The sequence below is a fragment of the Schistocerca serialis genome, chromosome 5, assembly GCF_023864345.2.
Source record: "Schistocerca serialis cubense isolate TAMUIC-IGC-003099 chromosome 5, iqSchSeri2.2, whole genome shotgun sequence".
Lineage (NCBI taxonomy): Eukaryota > Metazoa > Arthropoda > Insecta > Orthoptera > Acrididae > Schistocerca > Schistocerca serialis.
In genome coordinates, this window is record NC_064642.1 from 518,386,095 (window position 1) to 518,412,148 (window position 26,054).

The window sequence follows — 26,054 nt, forward strand, 5'->3', positions numbered from 1 at the left end:
TGCTGTGCCTGAATTACAATGGATAGTTCCTTTGGACATGCATGCATGTCCAAACGAACTTTTTATCGTAATTCAGAATGACACAGGCACTGGAATATCGTCTTCTGATGTTGTCTTGGAGTTCATTTAAGGGGGTTAGGGGGAGAGCCAATTATTATTCATAATAAAAACTATCAATTCATCTCTAGTGTCTTTTTCTTTGTAGACTTCGCCATTCAACCATACCCACAGGCAAAACACTTATCGCGCAAGATCCGGGAATTTTAGTGGCCAAGAGACGCGAACGTTTCTGCCGATCTTAGATTTAGGTGAAGTGTCACCTGGCGACTAGAATGTGCAGGGGCCCAGTCACACTGGAAGAAAAACTCATCCCTGGAATCAAAGAAACCTCCCACAATCATACCGGAAGTACGTTTTCTAGGAAGTCTAAGTAACGTTGTCGTATAATTCGATGCGGTAACACAACAAGCCCACTTAACTATCGTACCAAAAAAAAAAATGATTCAAATGACTCTGAACACTATGGGACTTAACATCTGAGGTCATCAGTCCCCTAGAACTTAGAACTACCTAAACCTAACTAACCTAAGGACAGTACATACATCCATGCCCGAGGCAGGATTCGAGCCTGCTACCATAGCGGTCACGCGGTTCCAGACTGAAGCGCCTAGAACCGCTCGGCCACCACGGCCGGCTATCGTACCACACCACACATTTACAGCGAAGTGTTCTTGAAAAGGTGTTTCCACAAAGGATTTCAGTGCGATTACTGACTTGAGTTATGAATGTCGTTGATACTGCCAACAGTAAAAGTGACGCCTTGAGTGAACAGTATTATTAGGACAACTCGGCCTTCTGGAATTAGCCAACGAGAAAATTACAATCGTTTAATCGCATTTTCTTTTCGAACGTGTCTATAAAATTTTTAATGCTTTCGTTGCCACTTGTTGATCACCTGCATGTCGGCTTCTGTCTTCGATTCTTACGGCCTACGGTTCTTTATGATTTTTCTGATGTTTCGTCGTCAGCACAAGTGGCTAACGTTGTCACCTTCCAATGCTGCTGCTGGTGTTGAAATTATGGTCGCAGATTAGCACGGTTGAAGACATAAACTGACAAACAAGATCAAAGAGTGTCTCAGATCGGCAAAGGAGGAAAGGGGCCCACTTCCAATGTTTAGAATATACCTCACTCCATTTACATGTGTAACAGTTTGTGTTGGTATGACTGGATGATAAATCAAAACCAGGATCACAGAACATAAGCAGCACTTCATGTTGGGGCAGACAGAGAAATCAGCCGTGGTGGAGCACTCGCTGTGTGAGACGGATCGACGGAAGTTGTTGCTGTAGAGTAGAGCTATCACACCCGCTTGTTCACAGAAGCTATAGAAATACACTAACATGATGATTGTTTCAACAAGGAAGAAAAAAGCCTCAAGGCGAAGGCTTCCTGGATTGCCGTGCTGCAGCGAACAACTGTTGCAAGTAGCACGGGGAGAACCGGAGCGGTAATGACCACGGAAAAGGCCTCAGACGTTGGTGAGCCAAGTACATTTCATCAGAGGCCGCGAGCTCGACTCTAGTCCACTAGCTGCAACGAAGGGTGAAGTTTTGATAATACCAGCCACTCGTGCTGGCGAAACGTCAGAAAAATTATCAAACAACTCCACACTATAGTAAAGCCTTATCAACTTGAATAATATCAAACGAAATGAAATAGTAAGTAAGCAGCTGTATCTCTGTAACCAATAAAAGTTGAAGAACTGTAATATGGTCAGTTTTATTCCAATTAGTCTATGCCAGACACCTGCTACAGTGTTTGATATTCCTTCTGAAACATCCCGTAAATTCTGCACCTTTATTATATTTATCAATGGAAACAGGCCAGTAATTTTTATCAATTTAAAGGACAAAAAAAAATGAAAAGAATTTAAGTGTGTGAACATGTTTTACATAGCTTCCAAGCGACTAGTTTCGGTTTGTTACAGCGCTATTGTATTATACAATTTTTAAGACTTCTTTTACACTTACAAGGGCTATTTGGAAAGTGAGATCCGATCGGTCGTGAAATGGAAACGACAGAGAAAATCCGATGAAACTTTGCACAAATGTTTGCTCGGAGTCTCTAGTATGCTCATCGATCACGTCACGTCGCCCTTTTCAATTTTGAGCGTACAGTGAGCACGCAAAGGTGCCTAGAAAACAGAGTCTCCTGCCAGGTCTGTGACAGATTTCGCCTGATATCATGCAGCCAACATAACATAACTGTCATGAGTTTCCTTCGACATTACAATTCTCGCCCATACTCTGCACGGGCAGTGAAGATGCTCTTGTAGCGTTTTTGTTGGGAAGTGTTTTAGTACCCACATTACAGCCCGTAATTGGTACCCACTGAGTTTCGTTTCTGCTCATATGAACAGCTGGCTACGAAGACATTTTTTCACAGACAACGAGGTGTAGACCAGCGTAGAGATTTGGCGGAAAAAAGAGACGGCTGCCTTCTATGATGAAGGCATTGGAAAGTTGGTACAACGCTATGACAGATGTTTGAGAGCGGCGACTCTGTAGGGAAGTAGCTGGAAGGTCTAATTAACTGCTGCAAATAAAACATTTCTGACTTTCCCAGTGCTTTCCGTTTCGCTAACGGTCGGCCTTACTTTCCGAATAGCCCTCCTGCTAACTGCAGTCAGTCTCTCTCGAAATACGAGGGTTGTCCAGAAAGTAAGTTCCGATCGTTCGCGAAATGGAAACCACATGGAAAACCAGAAACGTTTTATTTGCAACACCTTCCACCTACTTCTTTACATACTCGCCGCTCCAACTCCGAGTGTTTTCGTAGTGTTGTTTCAACTTTCCAGTATACTCGTCATAGAAAGCAGCCGCCTGTGCTTTCGGCCAGTTATCTGCTCTGGTCTGTAGCTCGCCGTCTGTGGAAAAATTTTGTCTTCATAGCCAGCGGTTCTTGTGAGCAGAGATGAGACTCGAGGGAAGCCAATTACGGACTATATTGTGGGTGATCTGACACTTCTCATCGGAAACGCTGCAGGAGCGTCTTCATTGCCCCTGCAGTGTGGAGCCGAGAATTGGCATGAAGAAGCAACTGCTCGACAATTGTGTTATGTGGGCTGCATGACACAGGCGAAATCTCTAACCAGGCCCTCAAACTCGGTGGGAGACGCTATTCCCTACGCATCTTTACGTGCTCACTGTTCACTCAAAACTGAAAAGAGCGAGAAGACACGTTCGACGGGCACGCTAGAAACACTGCCCAGTACATCTTTGCAAAGCTTTACCGGATTTTCCCAGTGGTTTCCATTTCACGACCTATCGGAACTTACTTTCTGGACAACCCATGTAAATCAAACAAGTGGCCTTTAATTCACTTTTCCAGATTAACTGCCTAATAAACAACATCTGCTGTTGCATACTTCTTTGTGTAGGCTAATTGACAGTCACAGAACAACGGTCTTCCTTTTTTGAGAATTTGTACAGCATATGTTACCTGAAGTTTTCCGTTCTGTAGATGTGGTAAATTGATTTTTTCTCAACAACCACAAAGTATTATCAATAAAAGTAAGCATCGGATTACCTTTAAATTTGCTCCGTTTCACTTTTCATAGAATTTTGATGCCTGTGAAGCAGTTAGCCGCTCCTTACATTGTGGTTCAATATTTTTAGTACACACCCCATCCCTCGCTAAGGGTGTGCAATGAAGAGATTGTCATTCTCTCTTTGAATGGTTTAGTACAGTTACTTTGCACTTTAGATTATTAAAATGCGTTGCATAATCAATGGAATGTATTAGCTTCATGATTATTATCGTAGGTGCCTTGATGCACGATTTCGTTATGTTCTCACTGTTTTGTAACGAGACTCTCGCTCAATTTCTGATTTGCGAAACTATCTAAATTGACCGCATCTTCCAGTTTTAAAAGCGAATAATTTTTATTATTTCTCAAAATAGGCCCAATTAAAGTACATCTAATCCGCCTCATTTATCTTTTTAGTTTTCAGTTTGACGTACTCTCAGATTTTATCTTTGTCTTACGTCATACTTCGAGGACGCCTTTAACCAAGTATTTTCTATTTTGAAACAAAGCAAACAACGTTCATTATGTAACTTTGGGTGAATGATCTCAGTCCACTGCAAGCTTTAGTAGCATTGGAATATAAAAGGAGAAAATTTCTGAGCCTTTTCCAAATGAAAGGAGAGGGAGTGAAAAGTTTCGTGCTACGGAACTAATTAGATTCCTCCAATTTCCTGCTATTGTGATCCGGGCTATATAAGCGACTGTGCTTGTCTCTTCCTCCTTTCAGTAGCTCCTTAAATACACCTTCCGACATCATCTTCAGTGCTCCTATTCGAGTGCGAACAATGAAATTTCCGGCGCATTTTCAATGTAATAAATAACTTAGAAAGCGCCCATTTGTGTACATCAAGCGGGTAACCGGTCGTCGAAATGTTTGTTTCCCCATGTCTGCCGAAAGCTGACGTTCATGAGCTGCAATATGTATGACGAATTTGTTGCTAATCATCTCTGAACTAAATTTAATAACAGTAAGGAACTATTTGGGGCATGAAAAGTACCGGTATTTCACGAAAGTTCGACGTAACAAAATACTTTAACAGTCGATGTCTTAAATATGCTCTAACCAAAGGTAAGACCATTAAACGTTTTCTCTTTACGAAGCGACAGTTAGAATAGGTAGAGCAGGAACTGGTATCTTACTATCAAATCCGGTTTTTGATACAGAAAAGTTATAGGCGATGGAGATTACTTGTCGCACAGACAACTGTTCGCCAAATATTCTTAAGTCTCCTATGATTTCAACTAAGAATGTGAGAAGATTATCAGTATCAAATTACATTTACGTATCTTGGAAGGTGGTAGTGGTATTCAGGGCAGAAATAACAATTGTCGAAAACATCGAATTCCTCTTGTAGATTATACAGTTTTCTAGACTTGAATGATAATATTAACTACAGTCCAATCAGAGTCGTCAAATGAATTCCTGCCTGTTGGATGAATGCGGCTCCCGAAGCGTTTATTTTAACTTAATTGTCAATTCCCTAATCTGAATTAACGCATAGCTTTTGATATAGACACCACTGGTTACTTTTTTAACTTCATCCGTTTGCAAACTTGATTCATGACGTCCCTCATCCTTCCCTACTGGAAACTTTTTTTCTTTTACTTTTGCACCTCTGTACCTGTGGTTTCATATTGAATGCATCTTGTGTTAAATAACTTTCTTGCTCACAGAATTCTTTAACTTTCCTGGCATGTAGAAAATATTGTTGTTCCCTTTTATTCTGCCCTTCGTCACTTGTATGGGGCCATATTTCTGCCCTATTCAAAAGTGAAGCCAGTCGTCCATCCAGAAACACTGCTAATTTTGCTCTGCTTTCACTTAGAAGGCCTGTCTCGTCTACGGACCTTAGGCAGCTACTTGTTCCCTCCCCCCCCCCCCCCCCGTGACTTTATTCCTGTTCTGTAATTTTTGCAGTTCATTTATCTTTTTTCACATACAACCTAAATGGAAGTGGAAATGGGATGCATATCTCATGTCATTATTTACTCTAACCTACGTTCTGCACATTCTAGTTACCATTTGTAAGTTATAGAGGGTTTTTCTTTCTTTCTTTTTTTTTTTTTTTTTTTTTTTTATAAAGCATGTCAGTTTTGTTCAGAGTTCCAGTACACCTTTTCCTCTGCAAAAACCTATCTTTCAACATAATCTCCGTTCAGTGCGACACCTTTACGCCACCATACTGTGACGGCCTGCAAGCCTCCATGGTACCAAACCGCTGGTCGGCGTCGGAGCCAACGTCTTGCTGCATCAATAACCTCCACATCATCCATGTTCTGCTTCCCGCGGAATGCATACTTCATTGAGCGAAAGAGATGGCAGTCAGATAGTGTGAGATCCGGGTTGTGACGAGGACGAGGAAGAATGTTAGTGAATTTTTGTGAGCCCCTAACGAGTGCGCACACTTGTGTGACGCCTTGCGTTGTCATGCAGAATGAGAAGCTCCTTTGCATTTTAATGGCAAAGAACACGCCAACGTTGTGTCTTAAGTTTCCTGAATGTAGCACAATACACATTAGAGGTAATGGTTGCACCATGAGGGAGAACATCAAGCAGAATAATCCCCTTAGGGCCCCAGAAGTAGTCGTAATAATTTTACCGACTGGAGATGAGGCTATGAACTTGTTCTTCGAAGAGTAGGTAGTATGACGCCAATCCATGGATTGTCGTTTAGTTTCCCGGTTCGAAGTGATGATCCCATGTTTCATCTCCGGTGATAATGTTCGGCACAAAGATTGTCATGTTGAGCCTCGTAGCCTCGCAAGCAATTCCGCACACATGGTCCATCGTTGCTCTTTAGTGTCTTCTGTCAGGAAGAAAGAATGGTCACAGACTCATGTACTCCAACTGAAGGACGAGCGTGTAAGCACTATCAACAGAGACGTCCAACTGAACGCGAGGTGTTTGCGATCCGTCGATCACCTCGAATGAGAGTGTCTGTACGTTCGAATATTGTGTGTGCGGCTGATTGGCATGCAGGAGATAGGCCAGGTTGTGCGACCTTGATGCGATGAAGACAGACACCTCGCTCAGGAACTCACCATGTTTTGTTCATTACCAGATCTCCATAGACATTCTGCAAGTGCCTACGAACATCTGGGATAAAGGATCTCAGTGACAGCCCTCTGATTGGAAAGCACCTCCGTTACAAACGCCATTTTCAAAGTATAGCGCCGCCAACAATTGTAACTTCATGAAACTGTACGGGCTAAAGCGGGAATATTCTGCCACGTCACACAACAAATTCCGCGTTCTTTCAACCGAAATTGGCAGAGAGAGAAAAATGTTTCATTACTTATTGAACATCACCCTTATTAGGGGGACGCTATATAATTCCAGGTAGCACCAATAAGTAACGTTTTTTCGTATTTGACAGAAGTCAAATTTTTCATCATCGATTATGTACAGCGAAAGACTAATAGGCGTACAGTAATCTCTTCTCTTTTCCATAGGATTTATTATCCGTTAGAGGCGGTAATACCAATTCAGCGCCGGCCGAGGTGGCAGAGCGGGTCTAGGCGCTACAGTCTGGAACCGCGCGACCGCTACGGTCGCAGGTTCGGATCCTCCTCGGGTATGGATGTGTGTGATGTCCTTAGGTTAGTTAGGTTTAAGTAGTTCTAAGTTCTAGGGGATGTTAAGTCTCATAGAGCTCAGAGCCATTTGAAACATCTGAACGAATTCGGGATATTAACGATTTTTTCCCGTTGCAAAATTTTACATTTTTTTCGTTCGATTGGATCGACACCATTGTACACGTCATAATATGACCTTTTGAAGTTTAAATTTTTGGAGCAAATTTCGTGGGTTAAACTATTATATTTCAGTTCATAATCAAATAGGACTCCCCTGTTGCAAAGAATATTAATGAACGTGACTCTACGCTCTTCTTTATTGAGAATCGATTGAACTAAACTTCAACTGAAAACAAATGTCATAGCAGTGAAGTGGAGTACCGCAATCCCAAGCACTTAGATCTTAGCGTCATTTTCGATGGGTGCATTCGGAATAGGGCAGACATAAATCTGATGAAAGTGACGTTAAAGTACATTGACGTATCACGTAATACCTCTAAAACTCGTAGCTTGACCACAACGGTAGGATTAAAATTCTGAGGACAAAATAAGCCATAGTGACCACGTGACAATTCGTGGAGATTGTTGACACGCTCGCTATGTAATTCCTAACAGAAATAGCAAAGAATGATGGAAGGGATCTATGTGTTTTCCACTGATAACTGTTACAGGTTCTAACTAGTTTCTGTATCGTTCAAAGAATCCTGAGAAATGTCTTCAGTGTGTTGTCACATCTCCGGTGTCTGACCATCATCTATAAAATATACATGGTGTTAGAACACGGCGAATACAGTACGATGACGTCATAGCACGTCTGTAGGACAACTCGTGCAGTGTGGGTCACACGGATTTCTCTAAGATCCTGCTTCTAAACACGTCTGTTATCCATGTTCGGCAAATAGAGGCGATAGCTTTTCTGCTCACTAATAGATCGTAACAACACAGACGTAGGATTCATTAACTCTCCTACGTATTCCTAAAACTCGTCGTTTTATAAAGCATTTCCATGTCAATTTATGTTAGGTCGTGACAGTCACATTAAATTAATCTCTCTACGGACACGATAAATGTGATGGTAAATATTATGAACACAGCTACATCAGTAAATTATTTCTCAGAGAGCTAAAACAGTAGCACAGTGCGGTTAACAGCGTGAATTTTCATGTTGATAATATGAATAGGTTCACTGTAAATGCTTCCCTAATCTTCATCACTCATCCCCATATAATAAGGCTTTGGATGTAATCTACGCTACCTCTTGAAGTATACACAAAAGTCAGCAAAGTATGTTCCTGTGCTTCTGATTATTTTCTGTTCTTCTCATTCTGTCACTGCTTAGCCAAATTTTTTGTTTCACATAATTTTTCAATGATATTAAAATAATAATAGATGAAGAAACAAACACCCGCACCGAATGAAGAAAACTTGGATGGTTTCATTTCTAAGTCAAAACAATACTCGTACAGAAGCCGAAAAAGTTTTTTAATGTCTGTGTTCATGCTTCGCATTCCGAAATGAAATAATATTGCAAGTTCAGCTTAATACCACATGATGCCGTAGTTCTAATCAAATACTTTTCAGACTGTTTTAAAACACTTTAGAGAGTGTCTCACGGCAATTATAGGAAGAGCACATCAGTGTGATAACGAGTAACACGGCCTTTCCAGAAAGGACCTGTAGGTCAGTCTGTTGTTAGAAATCGACTAACTTATCACGAAATTAGAACGTAGAGGATAAGAAATCAAAAGGAACTCAATACTTAGGCGAATCTGAAAAATACATACTGCTTTCTGAAGATGCGTATAAACACCATTAGATGGTAACAATTTACGAATGAACTGATCCCTAAAGGAAACCAGTCTCAAATCTGAGGAGCGGGAAGGAAAGTTTCGTCTGAGGTACTGTTGATGAAATTAGTGATGGAAGACAAGCTGAGTCTAATACGGATGGCGCAGGAAAACAGCAGCAGTATTATTTAAAGATAAAACAGGGAGGCCACTGTAAATATAAACAGAGATTTGAACTACTTCATAATACCCGTTCAGAGCCTTAATCACTGCGCCACTTCACCCTTTCTTCACCGTGGCGAAAAGTTTTGCTGGTGGTGTCATTCCAATTATTCTGCCTGTCGGGTTTACCCCAATGCTAGGCAACTGAGCATTATCGACCTTTATCGATAAGTAATTGGAGGACAGGGTATAGCGGAATACCAACCGCACTTGTGGAGCGCTGACAGAAAACCACCAACGCGTTGCTACATGAGCTTTTACAGCTCCACCAACTCAATATCCATATGCCCACTGGACTGTAATACGGAAGATAATCACGTAACGTTACTGTCATCTACATATCCACGGATTGCAACACACAGCTTCCTCTCTTCACATCCACAGCTGACAATGAGACATTAGCTCTGCGGTTTTCACAGTACGAGGGCAGTTCAATAAGTAATGCAACACATTTTTTTTCTGAAACAGGGGTTGTTTTATTCAGCATTGAAATACACCAGGTTATTCCCCAATCTTTTAGTTACACAACACTATGTTTCAACGTAATCTCCATTCAATGCTACGGCCTTACGCCACCTTGAAATGAGGGCCTGTATGCCTGCATGGTACTATTCCACTGGTCGATGTCGGAGCCAACGTCGTACTGCATCAATAACTTCTTCATCATCCGCGTAGTGCCTCCCAGGGATTGCGTCCTTCATTGGGCCAAACATATGGAAATCCGACGGTGCGAGATCGGGGCTGTAGGGTGCATGAGGAAGAACAGTCCACTGAAGTTTTGTGAGCTCCCCTCGGGTGCGAAGACTTGTGTGAGGTCTTGCGTTGTCATGAAGAAGTTCGTTCAGATTTTTGTGCCTACGAACACGCTGAAGTCGTTTCTTCAATTTCTGAAGAGTAGCACAATACACTTCAGAGTTGATCGTTTGACCACGGGGAAGGACATCGAACAGAATAACCCCTTCAGCGTCCCAGAAGACTGTAACCATGACTTTACCGGCTGAGGGTATGGCTTTAAACTTTTTCTTGGTCGGGGAGTGGGTGTGGCGCCACTCCATTGATTGCCGTTTTGTTTCAGGTTCGAAGTGATGAACCCATGTTTCATCGCCTGTAACAATCTTTGACAAGAAATTGTCACCCTCAGCCACATGACGAGCAAGCAATTCCGCACAGATGGTTCTCCTTTGCTCTTTATGGTGTTCGGTTAGACAACGAGGAACCCAGCGGGAACAAACCTTTGAATATCCCAACTGGTGAACAATTGTGACAGCACTACCAACAGTGATGTCAAGTTGAGCACTGATTTGTTTGATGGTGATCCGTCGATCATCTCGAACGAGTGTGTTCGCACGCTCCGCAATTGCAGGAGTCACAGCTGTGCACGGCCGGCCCGCACGCGGGAGATCAGACAGTCTTGCTTGACCTTGCGGCGATGATGACACACGCTTTGCCCAACGACTCACCATGCTTTTGTCCACTGCCAGATCACCGTAGACAATCTGCAAGCGCCTATGAATATCTGAGATGCCCTGGTTTTCCGCCAAAAGAAACTCGGTCACTGCCCGTTGATTGCAACGCACATCCGTTACAGACGCCATTTTAACAGCTCCGTACAGCGCTGCCACCTGTCGGAAGTCAATGAAACTATACGAGACGAAGCGGGAATGTTTGAAAATATTCCACAAGAAATTTCCGGTTTTTTCAACGAAAATTGGCCGAGAAAAAAAATGTGTTGCATTACTTATTGAACTGCCCTCGTATCTAGCACGTCGTGCCACGATTCCGCAACAACCACAGTTACCAACAACAACGTATGTAAATTCAATCACCGATTAGGTATTTCTATGCACTGTGCTGCAGGGAGATATAACTGAGATTGCTATGATGCTATCGATTTCATTATAGTCTCACTTTGCAGTCTCACAACTAATTTGATTTTTAAGATGTCGTAGTGATTCCGTGCTAGCTACTCTTACTGGGGTTTCAACAGCACTGTGTATTAAACGCTGGCAGACATTGTGGAAGAAAGATTTGGCAGATAATGAGTTCACTTTTTAAATGTCAATGATGGCAGTGAAAGCCTGAAAACTGAGATCCTGTTTCGAACTGTAATCTTACCCCAAAATTAGTGGTCAGTTAAGATTATACTTCTCGTTAAAAATTTTCCACTCGCATCAGAATTCTGTTCACAATCAAATTTTTACATGTATTGTAAGGGAATGAATACACGTGCGTGCGTATGTGTATGTGTATATAAAACTTTTTTTAGGGCACATATTACTAACTTCAGTCTTGGGTGCCTTCACAACGAACAAATCAAAACTTCAAACAATATTACCATTTCAGCATGTTGGAGTTTTACTGATTGAAATTCTTTAGTAATAGAATCTTTTCGGTACTGAATCATTTGGTTTAAGACGTACCATCAAGAATACTCCAGGGCTTAAATTGAAGCCATTGGAATTTTTAATTGTATCATAAGATTAATCTGCCGATTGAAATCACTCACTTTCTATCCCATGAACATTAATATTCACATTAGTTGTTATGAAACTTCCTGGCAGATTAAAACTGTCAGGACGGGGCGTGAATTATGCTTTGGTAGCTCAGATGGTAGAGCACTTGCCTGGGAAAGCCAAAGATCCCGAGTTCGAGTCTCGGTCCAGCCTACAGTTTTAATCTGCCAGGAAGTTTCATATCAGCGCACACCGCTGCAGAGTGAAAATCTCATTCTGGAAACATTAGTTGTTATTTTCTTGGAAGTTCCCAAAGACATTAAAGTGAAAAATTGAATGTATTATTAAACAGCGCTACGGAAAAATCACAATTTGACCTTTCTGTCTAGCGATGAGAGCAAAAGAACAAAGTTGTAATCTGAATAGTACTGAAAGCGTGTCACTGGTTTGTGTGTGTGTGTGTGTGTGTGTGTGTGTGTGTGTGTGTGTGTGCGTGTGTGGGTGTGTCTGAGCGTGTGTAGATGTTTTCCGAGAAAACCGTGCAAAGTTTGGAGCACGCTTGTAAAACCTGCTAACTAATAATTTTAGATGGAAGTCATCCAAGTCACTCCCAATTTCCATGACGATAATTCTGGTAACAGTCAACGGAACGTTTTATCGAATTTTATCCACATTTATGCTAAGAGTTTCTAATAGGTTGTCCACATAAATCTCTAAATTTCTTGTCTAGTAAAGACTAGTCTATGCATTTCATAACTTTATTTGCATCCTGCTATTATTTTAATTCTTCTTACACTTCAGTCATGTATTATTGTGCTTAGAATGTCAACAACATTGTGATGTGATGTTTAAGACCCTACATTTTAATCCAAATCTATCTGTATTTAACCATTCTGTTGCTTCAGCTTAGAACTGGCTGCTCAAGAATGTGGCTTGTTTCATTTACAGATTCTTCTAAGGAGTGATTCAAAATATTCAACTACCCTCGAAACTTTCCATCACTATTTCTTCGCGTATATTTAATTTTCTTACTAGATGATTAAGTCATATCTCAACTAAGAGAAACCATTCAAGGAAGAAAAGCAAACACTGGTCTCATATATTCCATTGTTACATTTCACGATTTGATTGTGATTCAATGATCACCTCGAATGAGAGTGTCGGCACGTTCCAACAGTGCTGGAGTCTCAGCTGTGTGCAGCCTTTCAGCATGCGAGACGTCGGCTAGGTTTGCGGCACTTTAACGACTCACCGTGATTGCTATGCGTCCGTAGCCTTTCTGCAAGATCCTGTGAATGTTTGTGATGCTATGGTGTTCCGCCAGATGAAAGAATGACAGCTCTCTGCTTCAAAAGTATCTGTTTTACAGGCGTCATTTTGAAGGCCACGTACAGCGCAGCCGCCTATCGAAAATACATGAAATTGTAGGGACTGAAGCTGGGATATTTCGTATTTCTCTCAACTGTAATTGACGGAGAAAAAGAATGTGTTTCATTGTTCGTCTCTCATATTACACTCTGCGATTCAGAATTACATCGACCAATTTTTACTTTTATAGCACTCCTTCTTTCACGAACGTTAGATTCTAAGTATAGAACTGGATGGCTCCTGGTATGTATTCACATGTGCAATGTACATAAGTGGACGATTTCTTGAATGAGAGCTTTCAAGTGTGCAATGTACACAACTAACCACTAAAATTGCAATCCAGGGAGTGTACAATTAATGAAATTTTACTTATTATTCGTAAACAGTATAGTAGGAAGAGTACGTGATTCAATTTTTGGGTTCTACAGACTACAAATTTCCGTAGACAGTAGACTTACATCTAGCAGCAGCCGTGGCCGGAGGGCCTTCAGCAGGAAATTATGGGCTAATGGTTTGTGAGCGCGAAGCTAGCGCCCAATAGGGTCCCAATTGATCCATCGCGTTCAAATCAGGATAAGGTGGTGACTCTTTTTTTTCCTGTTCCGATGTTCACCGTTTCCTCGATCGTCTTTCACTTGTTCTCCCAGCTGGCTTAAATGTTCTTATCTGGTGAGGTAATCTTTCATCTTTCTTTCGAGAGGGTCATTCCACTTTCATCTACCTTCTTGTATTTTATTGAGGATCTTAAATACATTCAGTTTTTCCTTAATTTCCGAAATTCTAAATCTGTCAGCCCTTGTGTATTCATTTACTGCTGTTAAAAAACGTCATCTCCGTTGATTCTATGCGACTTTCTTGTCGTTTACTTACAACACACGATTCGCTTCCGTAAAAAAGCAGTGGAACTGCCATTGTCTTATAAAATCTTCTTTCTTTCTTTGTTTCATTTTTCAAGACATCTGCTTGTTGTTTCACATATATTCCCAAACTTTGCGAATTTCTTCTCCACGTCTTCGTCATATCCATATGTGACGTCACAACCTAAATAACTGAAATGTTTGACTTGTTATATCGCTCTACTGTGGTCACAATTTTTGTTCGTACAGGATGTTTCCCTTTGAAAGCCACATAATTTGCCTTCTATTCCGAATGCTTCCACGGCACCCTTCACAAAACTTACCTAATAAATATGTTCCCCGTTGAGGGCATCTTTATTATTCCCCAACAGTGTGGGATCGTCTGCATGTAAATGACAGTGCAAGCGGTAATTACTGTTAATCTTAATTCCCCGTAAAAATCTTCTTCCATTTCCGAATTGCATCATCTAAATAAATGTTGAAGTGTGGATGAAATGATGCTCCCTTGTCTTACTCCTCTGTCTGTGGCTGTAGGCTGTGTTAGAGTTGCATTTATTTCTAAAATAATAGACATGTGTGTGTACAGACTATTTAAATTGTTTCTTAGGTATTGTGGGTATCCTCTTTTCCTCATAATTATTCACAGTTTGTCTTTAGCAACATTATCAAATACCTTAATAAAATCAATTAACGCTAAATGTGTTTGCCTATTATACTCGATTTTTCGATTATTTGTTTTGTTAAAAATAGTGTATCCGTTGTCGATCTCCTTCTTCGGAATTCCATTTAGTCTTCGATTAATAAACTGTCAGCTACAACATTTAGCCGCTTGTTCTTTGTTCTTGCACAAACTTTGTGTGCGGTGTCAAGTAAGCTGATTCCTATATACTTCTCGCAGATATTGTGGTCTCCTTTCTTAAATATCGACATGCTTTTGGAATAGTTCTCTTTCATCAGCACCTATTTAATAAATGTAGTTATCTCTTTTGAGTTCGTTGTTACTTTCTTCAAATCACCTCAGCATATTCTGGTCAGGTGATGCAGACATTTATTCCCCTGGAAGGTGCCGTCGCTGTCAGGACAGACACAAGGAATGAAAATTCGCCGATGGTCGACAATGGTGTTTATATAGTCCACAACCGTCGTGATCGCTTCGATTACTGCCACAGATCTTATCGAGACATAGGGGCCAATGTCCTCTTTAGCGTAATAGTGCCCCCATGGGCCTGTGTTCGTGCTCCGTGGCGTGGTACCTGTTTCGTGCAGCTACTTAGGTAGTTAGTTAGTTACACATTGCATAAATCATTTGAACGATTCTTTTGTCGATATGATGTGAAACGAGTCAATTTACAGGATATGTATACATGATTATTGTTAACATCAATGTACACATTACTATTTTTGCCCTACTCAGACAACTTTATATTACTTATTTATTTTTTACTGTCTTTAATTTTTAAGTAGAAATTCGTCAGTGGAATACAAGAAGTTGCCAAGGAGAAATGCTTTTAGATTAGATTTAAAACTTGCTTCGCTATGAGTTTTATTGGACAAATGACAAAAAAAAATTTGTTGTTGTACATCGAACTCCTTTCTGAGTCGCTGACAGCTTTAACAACAGTCAATAAGGGTCATTTTTCCGCTAGTGTTGTAGGTATGGACATCACTGTTTTCCTCAAATTGTGATGCATTATTTATGGCCAATTTCATAGCGAATATACGTATTGCGGTGGCGCCTTTAAAAAGCCTAGCTCCGTGGAGAGGTACGAACATGATGTGCAAGGCTGCACACGACTTACTAATTTTACTGCACGCTTTTGTGCATTCAGTTCTTTCTTTCTAAGTGTTGAGTTACGCCAGAAAATTATTCCGCACGGCATTATTGAGTGGAAATATCCAAAATCTGTCAGTAGTTTGATACGTTTGCTTCCAAGATTAGCACTTACACGGAGAGCAAATGTACCTGAACTTACATCTTCAACTTTTGTAGTCCTGTCTGGCCGGCTGGTGTGGCCGTGCAGTTAAAGGCGCTTCAGTCTGGAACTGCGTGACCGCTACGGTCGCAGGTTCGAATCCTGCCTCGGGCATGGATGTGTGTGATGTCCTTAGGTTAGTTAGGTTTAATTAGTTGTAAGTTCTAGGCGACTGATGACCTCAGAAGTGAAGTCGCCTAGTGCTCAGAGCCATTTGAACCATTTTAGTCCTGTCTTCCTCAGTTGCGTGTAATATTACAGCATATTGACAATTTTTACTTTGTGGACTGTCTGACAGTAGCTGAATGAAACACAATTTTAGTGTCATATGGTTTCACCGTTATTTTCTGCAAGGCATCTTCAGTGGCCTCGAATATGTTCACACTTTTGCTATTTAATTTACTTACCTATAGGTTATAAACAGTTCTGGTGGTTGGTAATTCCTATTATGTAGTAATATTTGGAACTGTACTTACAGGTTGCGTGGAATATTTCCTACATATTACGTTCCTGTTGCACTTTTGGTGGTGTTGTTCTTCTTCTGAATTTCAATTTGCGTTTCCTTTCCCACAATTCACAGCACTATGAACTGAACACTCGTTTCGATGCAATGTTTTGGTTTGTGTTTGTGGTATCAATGTTCGATACCACACTTGTTAGGGGTTGCAGTTATCGACTGCGATCTGTACTAGTATCGCTGGACCCGCGACTCCAAACTACCGCCGCTAACGCCTCTCCGCGGCTAGCAACAAGTCTCTAGCGTGCGGTCGGCCACTCTTGCTCGGGACGTCAAGTAGGAAAGCAATGTAGCCTTCACTGATAGGGAGCAACCTCTAACAAGGCGCTTACTTGAAGTATGGCCTATGTGGTGCCTCTATAGCTCACTGTTTGTACTTATATTCGTCCTGACTATGAAGACTCCTGTACCACTAGTTAAGTATATTTCATTTTTTTACTAACGACTACTAATTATTTTAGTCGTTGTAAACTCAGACCATGCAGCTAGCTCGTTATCGACATCACTGACTGTATATGCAAAGAAGAGATTTGTACGTTTCTATTTAGCATTATCCACCAGTTATTCACATTGGCGACGATTCGTTCGTCATCATAACAAGTGCCGACGAGGGTAAAAGTATTCCGTCGTTATTTAACAGTGTCGATGACGTAGAGAGTATATCTCTTGTTCGTTTCTTTCGTCGTTATTTGGAAGTGGCGACGCAGATTATTTGGAAAGCAGAGCAGTGAAAGCAGAACTGATGAACGATACATCGGATGCGAGACATTTATTTCGTTTGTATTTACACTATCGCTATTTGTGTGCGTTTACAGGCTATATAACCGGCTGCGCCACTCATCGTCTCCGCATTGTGTGACTGAAGAGTGAAAGACATTTTTTCCTACACCCATTTGTGATTCTTTGATTAATTTGAGATGGCAAATCCGGAGGAACAAAATGTACTGGCAGACCTGTTACGATTACAGAATCAGCAGTCCATCGCACTCCTGCATCCCTTTGAACAGCTCGTCCAGGAACAACAGCACGCTGCGCCACACTTACCCGCTGCACAGGAGCCGACAGTACAGCGGGCCACAGCCCCGCCGTTTCGAGCGTTCGACGCCAGCGTGGAAAGCTGGCAGGAGTGGCACGCGCAGTTTTCTCACCACCTTGCTGCATGTGACATCCAAGGTACAAAAAAGCTGCATGCACTTTTCTTGTGTAGGAGTGGCATCGTACTAAAACCTCCTCAAACTCTTCCCGCGAAGTTCTCCAAATCAGCACAGTTTCGAAGAACTTGTTCGGGCATTAACCCATTATTACAAGGAAAAATATTGTGGCTAAACGGTATACATTTTTCCGCACAACACGTGCCCCTCGTCAATGAGTGGGTAGCCACTCTGCAAGGCCTCAATCGCGACTGTCAATTTTCATGTTCTTGCGGAATATCATATTCTGACACAATGGTACGGGACGCTATAACTCTAAACGTGTCAGACACACGCATTAGAGAGCAAATTCTTAAAGTATCCAATCCCACTTTAAAACAAGTGTTGGACAATTTGGACAGACAGGACACTTTAGACTTTACTGCAAATTCTTTGGAATCGCCTCCTGCTGTCTGTCAGGATAGAAAGCCAGGTGCGCGCGCCTCACACATACATGCAGCTGTACCGGCTCGGCGCACTCCTGTCCAATTCACTTCCGCGAAACAGACACCTGTATTGCGCCGGCAGCAGCTGCCTGCTTAGCGCTCATGCCCGCAATGTAACTCAAAGCACTCGGACCGTAATTGCCCATCGCGCAAGGCCGTGTGCCATGTTTGCAACAAGGGACATGTCAAGGCAGTGTGCCTCATAACGACAAAAATCTGTCGTTCAGTAGCCGGCCGGAGTGGCCGAGCGGTTAAAGGCGCTACAGTCTGGATCCGCACGACCGCTACGGTCGCAGGTTCGAATCCTGCCTCGGGCATGGATGTGTGTGATGTCCTTAGGTTAGTTAGGTTTAAGTAGTTCTAAGTTCTAGGGGACTTATGACTACAGCAGTTGAGTCCCATAGTGCTCAGAGCCATTTGAACCATTTTTTGTCGTTCAGTATCACGCTTCCGGACAAAGTAGCTTTCGCCGGAACGGTTCCCGATATAAGCCTTCCTATCACAACGAGCCACAAGAAACGGAAGTAAATGTTGTAAATTCGCCTCCAGTACCTGTGCCTTTGCCCGACTGTGACTATTTTGCTTGTAAGGCTAGTGCACGCCGACGAAAGGCGGCCCGCCACGCACGATCTGCCCGTCGGCATTTTGCAGTGAACATGGCTTCTCAGGCTGACATTTTCCGCCGACAGCAGAACAAACTTTTTGTCGACTTGAACGTTTAGAATCACACTATTGCTTTTCAATTGGACACTGGAGCGTCTGTTTCACCAATGAATCGTAAAACTTACGCATTGCTTGATTCACCTCCATTGCGTAACGAAAATGTACCCCGGTGTTAGGACTATGTAGTTTGCCAGCGACAAACCGTGGCCAAACTCAGTTGGTTTCTTTTCATGTACTGTGTTCACCCTCATCTGTAAATATTTTTGGTCTTGATTTATTTGATGATTTCTCCTTAACTGCGCACGATGGCGTACTAACCGTCACTAACATTGTTCCCAAAAACAGTTCAAAATGGTTCAAATGGCTCTGAGCACTATTGGACTCAACTGCTGAGGTCATTAGTCCCCTAGAACTTAGAACTAGTTAAACCTAACTAACCTAAGGACATCACAAACATCCATGCCCGAGGCAGGATTCGAACCTGCGACCGTAGCGGTCTTGCGGTTCCAGACTGCAGCGCCTTTAACCGCACGGCCACTTCGGCCGGCCCCAAAAACAGTGTTTCTGAAGTATGTCAAGAGTTTGCTGACATTTTTTCGCCAGGTTTAGGTTGCGCGAAAAATTTTCACTCGCATATTGAATTGCAGGACAATGCACAACCTAATTTTTTCTGTGCTCGCACAGTGCCTCACGCGCTTCGCGGCTAAGTTGCTAAAACATTACGTCAACTTCAGGATCAAGGGATGATTGAACCAGTGACAAAATCGCTATGGGCTTCATCGTTGGTTGTCTTAAGGAAACCATCAGGCAAGCTGCTACTGTGCGTGGATTTTAAAGCCATCGTCAATCCTCAGCTTGTTGTTGCAACATTTCCTTTGCGCCGTCCAGAAGACTCGTTTGACAAATTGTGTCCGGGCAAATATTTTTCTAAGTCAGATTCCTGTGGATGAAGAATCTCAGAAGATTCTCGTCGTGAATACCCATTTAGGTCCCTACAAATGTAAGATTTCCTTTCGGATGTGCCTCTGCCCCGGCACTATTTCAGCTGTGCTTACACCCTCTTTGTGCGGTTATTGCTTCGGTGTGTAATTACCTAGATGACATCTCAGTTTCTGGTTGTACGCAGCATGAACATTTGCATAATTTGAGAAGTTGTTTGAAGTGCTACGTGAGAATGGACTTAGACTCAATAGGGACAGGTGCAATTTTTTACTGTTTATAACCTGTAGGTACAGTGACCAAAATGTAAGTTAAATAGCAAACTTATGTACATATTCCAGGCCACTAAAGATGTCTTGCAGGAAATAAAGGCGAAACGCATATGGCACTAAAATTGTTTCATTCAGTTGCTGTGAGGCGGTCCATAAAGTAAAAATTATCAATATACCGAAGCTGAACTTAATTGTTTGAGAAGCTTAGTAATATGCTTCTTCCAGTTCAAATTTTCGGCAATATATTCATCCAAAAATTTGGGACCTCTTACCCTATTTACTGACTCCTGCTCATGTGATACACCACTTATTGGTGTGAGTCCCTTTGTTGACAGAACTGAATGTAGTGAGTTCCTTTATTTTTCGAAATTTAGCTACATTTCTTTCGACAATGTCATTTACCAACTCTTTTATTGTTTCCTATCTAATGGGATGAATTATAACTCCATTATCGTCTGCCAAAAGTACCAATTTTGCTTGTTCAATGTTAAGCGGAAGGTCATTCAGCATACAGCAGCCCTTCGCGTGGGCGACACCAGCACGACGCAAACAGCTGACCGGGTTGTAGCGGTTTGCCCTTTTCTCACATAAGTCAGTGAATTTCCTGATTTGTGTCTCCTGTCATTACTAGAATGATGCCCCATTCGTCTTCGTTCCACTCCTATACTTTCCTTGTCCCGTCACTAGGTGGCATTCAATCTCGTGCTGGACACTGGTCTTAATGTTTTGGTTCATCAATGTAGGTACAAAGAACCAAGACAGATACGCTAGTTTCATAGCGATATCAAGTTAGGTTAATCTGCACATTGGCAGAAAATTACTCTCCTCGACGGCCGAAGATACCAAACAAGTATGTCGGTTATTTTATGACAGAAGTAAATAATCATTTAAGGAGACACATAACACTTATCTCGAAAAAAATATCTCCTTTTCTTCACATTTTGCCTCTGCAGCTGCATCCCCTTATCACGTCACCTGGGATCTGCGTAGTCTAGGAGTGTGCAGTGTTCGCGGTGCATCGTGCAGTATCCCTGCTTTGCTGATCCCTCACTGTCCATCTGCCACTGTTGCCGGTGCACCTTAGCCAGGCAACATCCAGTAGTACTACAGGCACGTCTGAACACTTTCCTCCACAGTATTGAGGGTCGATAATTGAATGAGCAGCCACCTAGTAGGCGAGTGGTTGAGAACTCTTTAGATTGCCATTGTATGCGGTTTCATTAGAATATGAGCTACGGGCCTAATGCGCTCCAGAAATCGTTTGCTCTCCCCAATAGTTAGTTCATTACAGGAAATCCGTCTGTGAAAAATGGAATGGAGAATTTACGTTTTAACTGTACAGCTTATTTAAATCAACCATAATTAAAATCTCGCACAGTGTGTTTTGAAGTTGAATTTACAAGAATGTAGATCAAAAATAAATATAACTTCTCCTTACGCACTTCAGCTTGACATTTTAGGAGCCGTTGGATTCCACCCTCTGGTATTCTGTAAGAATTTCGCAAACCAACGAAAACGAAATTTATGAACTTCCGTATATCGTGATTCCTTGCTTACTTGTATTTTTCCTCACCACATAAGCAGCAGTTTCTGTGTTTGGAGTTCCTTCAGCTGTTTCCATCCCGGACACCATAATTTTATTTCTGAGTGCGAAACCGCAAACAAAATCGCTAAAAACGAATTACCACTTACAGACACGGTCAGAGTATCATGGAATCCACCGAGGCGACCGCTTGTCTATCAGAATATGCCCAAGAATGTACCACTTGTGGACTTTTCGAGCGCACAGTATTAGCAGATGTATAGAGGGCTGATGATGACGTGATATTTAAGGAGTTTACAAATGAAACTGAAGTATTTTGAGGAAGGTCATTAAATGGTTCAGAAATACGCACACCCTGACATTAATTAATAATGCAGATAAATGGTGCGGTACTTAAGAAAGTATTAAAATTTAAACTATTCCGCACAGTTTTAATCAGGAAGAAACTAACTAATTATTGATCAGACGAGTAGCTCCAAGCTTATGGAATAGGAGAGGAGCTGGGACAAGAAATGTTAAGCACTATTTAAAAAATATTATTTTACTAAATATCCAGGGGCTGGCCGTTTCAAATCACAGTTGCTGGCATCTGCAATCAAGGCAAAACTTTCTTTCGCTTGCAAAAGTATGACAGTGTAAACTTATACTTACTCAATGTCTTGCAGTAAAACCCAATATCAAAAAAGTTATATAACTTTAAAATAGATTGAAACAATTCTACAAATTTCAAAGGTTTCATCGATTTTCGAATTTCTTTAGATATATTTTATAACGAATTTTAAGACAAATATTCAAAATTATGAACAGCCTAAACTACTGAAAGGTAACCGATGTAATGGCTAGTGGGTCATTCCCTACTACAGTAAGTAAACATGAAGCGCCTCGTTTCTAAACGAACTCCTTTTACATGGTGAATTAATTTTAAACTGGTCAGTGGGGTGAACCACTCGTATATGCCACCTCCGTAATTCTTAGTTTGGCCTTACATCAACATAATGCTCGTAGAAATCTCAGCTCCTGCAACACGACAGCTGTCAAGCAATTATAATAACCCAACAACGTGAATAAAATAGCTTGGTCGTTAATAACAACAGAGCTTGGCGTGACTACCTCATTTAAAGACAAGGCTCTTAATGTACCCAAAAATGTTACTTAACTAGAGAAGGAATTAGAAAAGTTAATTACCAAAACAAAAGAAAAATTTAAATCTTAAACTCAGCGCCTCAAATACTTGGTGCAATTTAATGCAAGGAAATTAATTTACCAAAAATTTACTTACAAGACAAGATAAGAAGGTAGGCAAACTCACCTGACAAATTGAAGTATCAGTAAACAGCACGTCACATGCTTGGAGCACTATTGTCTTCAAATTTAAGGACGATTTTCCTTCATGTTACTATGCGGGTCCTGAAACTAAATCTGTGACAACCACTTTTAAGAACTTCACACAGACTTAGTACAAATTCTTAGAACAAGATTAGTGCTCACTAAATTTAAAACTTTCATTGTGATCTTCGGCATCATTGAAGGAACACCATTCATGAGAATGAATACTACAAAATCCATTTAGATCAAGATCTGAGCATCGTAGAAATATTGGCATCAATAACTTGTTCCATCCGCTATCTCCAGAACGGTGCATGCAATGGGACGTAACCAGCAGCTGCTTAGCTCAAATTGCTATCCACTCGTGGAATTGAGCCACGCCAACACTCGCCGTTTGCGACCACTGCGACACTACGTACCCCACTCAGCTTGCCAGGACCCAACAGGCACATGCAATCGCCCGTCCACACAGGATACCACACACACAGAGGCAGCGGCTCTGCGTACGGCTAGTTGCACTGTGGTCCGCCTCTTATCTACACTAGAGGCCACTCGCTGCGATAGCGATAGCTCTCTCCCTCCCTCTCTCTCTCTCTCTCTGTCCTTGTCCATATCTTCTTTCTCTCTCTGTCTTCCCTCTAGCCGTGCCAGAGTTCCTCTAGCATGTGAGCTGCGATTTAACGCGAGATATCGGATCCACATCAAAGCTAGGCAAGGACGACCGCGCCGCAACTCAATAACATATGTTGTGAGTGATATTCAAAAGGTTCGAGTAGTATTAGCAATCATTTTCTAAATGTAGCAGCAAGTATAAGATTGAGTCAGTTGAAGAAACAAGACAGTATATTAAAAACATTTCACAAAGCTTTGAGCAACTAGAAGCAGCATCAACATCCTTCAGTGATATTATTGGAATTATAAAAGTGCTAAGAAAGAAAAACATGTGGTGTTGAAGGAACTTCAGCTAGAATTCTGGAAAGTTGTTTTATCTTAATAGGTAATGTCGTTAGAGGTATATATAATCGTCACTAGTACAACGAATTTTTCCAGGCTGATTAAAATATGCTATTGAGAAGCCTCTTAATAGGAAACCTGACAAGAAATACTTAAATAATTATTGTCCGGTTTTTTAACTAATGTCTTTCCCAAAAATATTTGAAAAAGTCATGTACTAAAGATTAATCTCTCATTTAACTAGAAATAATTTTCTAAAACGTAACAGTTGAAATCCTGTAAGGGTTGCTTGATTGAAACTACTGATTATACATTCACCAAACAAATATTACAACCCTTAAACAATGAAATATCGCTAGCATTTTTTGTGATCTCTGCAAGGCATTTACCTTCGTAGATAGCGTTACTCTCTTAGGAAAGTCAGGTTTTATGGAACTTATGGCTTTACAAGAAACTGGTTTGAATCATACTTAACGGACTGAACCCAAAAGGTTGCGGTGAAAAATTCAAACAGTGTTGGATGGAGAGGAAATCTTAGTGACATGGGAGAGATCAAGAGTGGCGAGTTCCTCAGGGATCAGCTTTGAGTCCATTTCTATTCTCTACACATGAATGACCTTTCACTTAACATTCATCAGATAGATTTGATTCATTCTGCAAATGGTGTAGTATTACAATAGATCCATTTACAGAGCATTAAAACAAAAGATTGCTAGCGATATTTTTCAAACAATGATTAAATGATACTCTGAATGTGGACTGTCTGTAAGTTTTGAAGGAAACACTCTATATTCTGTTTTGTCAAAGAAAAAGTATGGTCTTGGCAACTGATGTAGTATATAAGCAGCAGTCAGTAAATAATATAGAATTCTCCAAAATTTTGGATGTAATTACAGAGGAAAGATTTAAATGGTAGAAGCATATTACTGAGCTGCTCAAAAAATTACGTTCAGCTACTTGCACTCTTCGCTTAATCCCTCGGTTAGGAAACAAAGGAATAAAATTCCTGTTCTACTTTGCGTATTTCGCCTTAGCAATGTCTCGTCACAATCACCTCAGCTAACTCATCGCTTACAAAGGCTGTATTGCTTGCACAGTAGTGAACCGTCGTAGCTAAATCTTCAATAAGTTAGCCATTTTAACTGCACCTTTACTCTCTCTCTCTCTCTCTCTCTCTCTCTCTCTCTCGTTTACACGCATACATTTGGAAAGATTTTTGAAGTGTAGAAATTACCTTTCAGCCGATGTAATGTTCAGTTTTCGGAAAATATTAGTTACCATCATAGAAACAACTGGAATTAATTTGGTAGTGGAAGAGAGATTACATCTTAGACTGTCGATAGCATTTTAAAAAAAGTTATGATAATCACAAGAAGCTCACTAATAACGACATCACTGAGTGTCCTGAGTGTCCAGGAAGATAATCAGAGTCTTACATTTAGGAATTTGGTAAAAAATTACACTACGTAGAAGGGGAAATTTTACGAGTAACCTATGTAATCTTCGATACCATGACGAATGGCGATTCAGCATTTATTGGAAACACGTCACAATCTTTCGTAAATAACGTTCATATTCCGAGACGACATTAACTTAGGTGCAATATTTGAGTAATTTGCATCTTCAGACATGGTATATCACTTAACAAGTAATAATATTAGGCTCGTTTGAGAAATATGACTGTAAAGAAGTATATACAGACAATATCTGACCTTAGTCCAGAATATGGCATTGCTATAGTTAATTGCTAGAGTGCAGAGTAAAGTATTTCTAATGCCGGACTTTCATGTAAATTTTCGTGTCAAGGTAGCTTTGATCGATATCGTGTTGTTTCATATACCAGGCGAATATAAACTCCTCCGGCAGTGCGATAGTACTCTAGAGATATTTCAGAGGTATTTTCTGAGTATTTTGGTCTCTCGTAATTTATAACAGAGACACTGCATTTCATTTGATTTCCTACCGTAATTCGAATTTTATTCCTATGAAAATATCTGAACAAAAGTGTCCATGTGCGGTGGTACGCCATGTGTGTCCCGTTTCGAAACAGACTTTTTCCACTCACTCAGGGTACTTGTTACAACAGTAATGACTGAGAGCTGATCAATATTCAGCTCGTGTATAGGAAAGATGAAATGCCATAAAAAAGCGGTGTAACGACACCATACAACATGTCCCACCGCGATGGTAGCCATGCAACAGTACATTCGTACCGGAGCGTTTAGGTGTTGAATACCACTGGTTTTTTCTGCTATTGTGGAGGTATTTTTCACAGGAACAAAAGTATCTTTGGTAACAATCCGCATAAATTGTAATTAGAGAATTACTGTGTAATGAGTTACCAGATCACGTGTTCCTTATATCAAAATAATCAAA

At 41.1% G+C, this 26,054-nt stretch overlaps 1 protein-coding gene across 1 annotated transcript in view; it reads right to left on the reverse strand.

Moving 5' to 3' along the window:
• The window catches only part of LOC126481169 (uncharacterized), a 66,385-nt gene extending 43,188 nt beyond the window's left edge, over positions 1 to 23,197 (reverse strand). The window contains exon 1 of the transcript XR_007587527.1: positions 22,708 to 23,197. The gene's annotated coding sequence lies outside the window, so the exon portion shown is untranslated. The remainder of the gene's footprint in view (positions 1 to 22,707) is intronic.
• Positions 23,198 to 26,054: the final 2,857 nt, after the last annotated feature.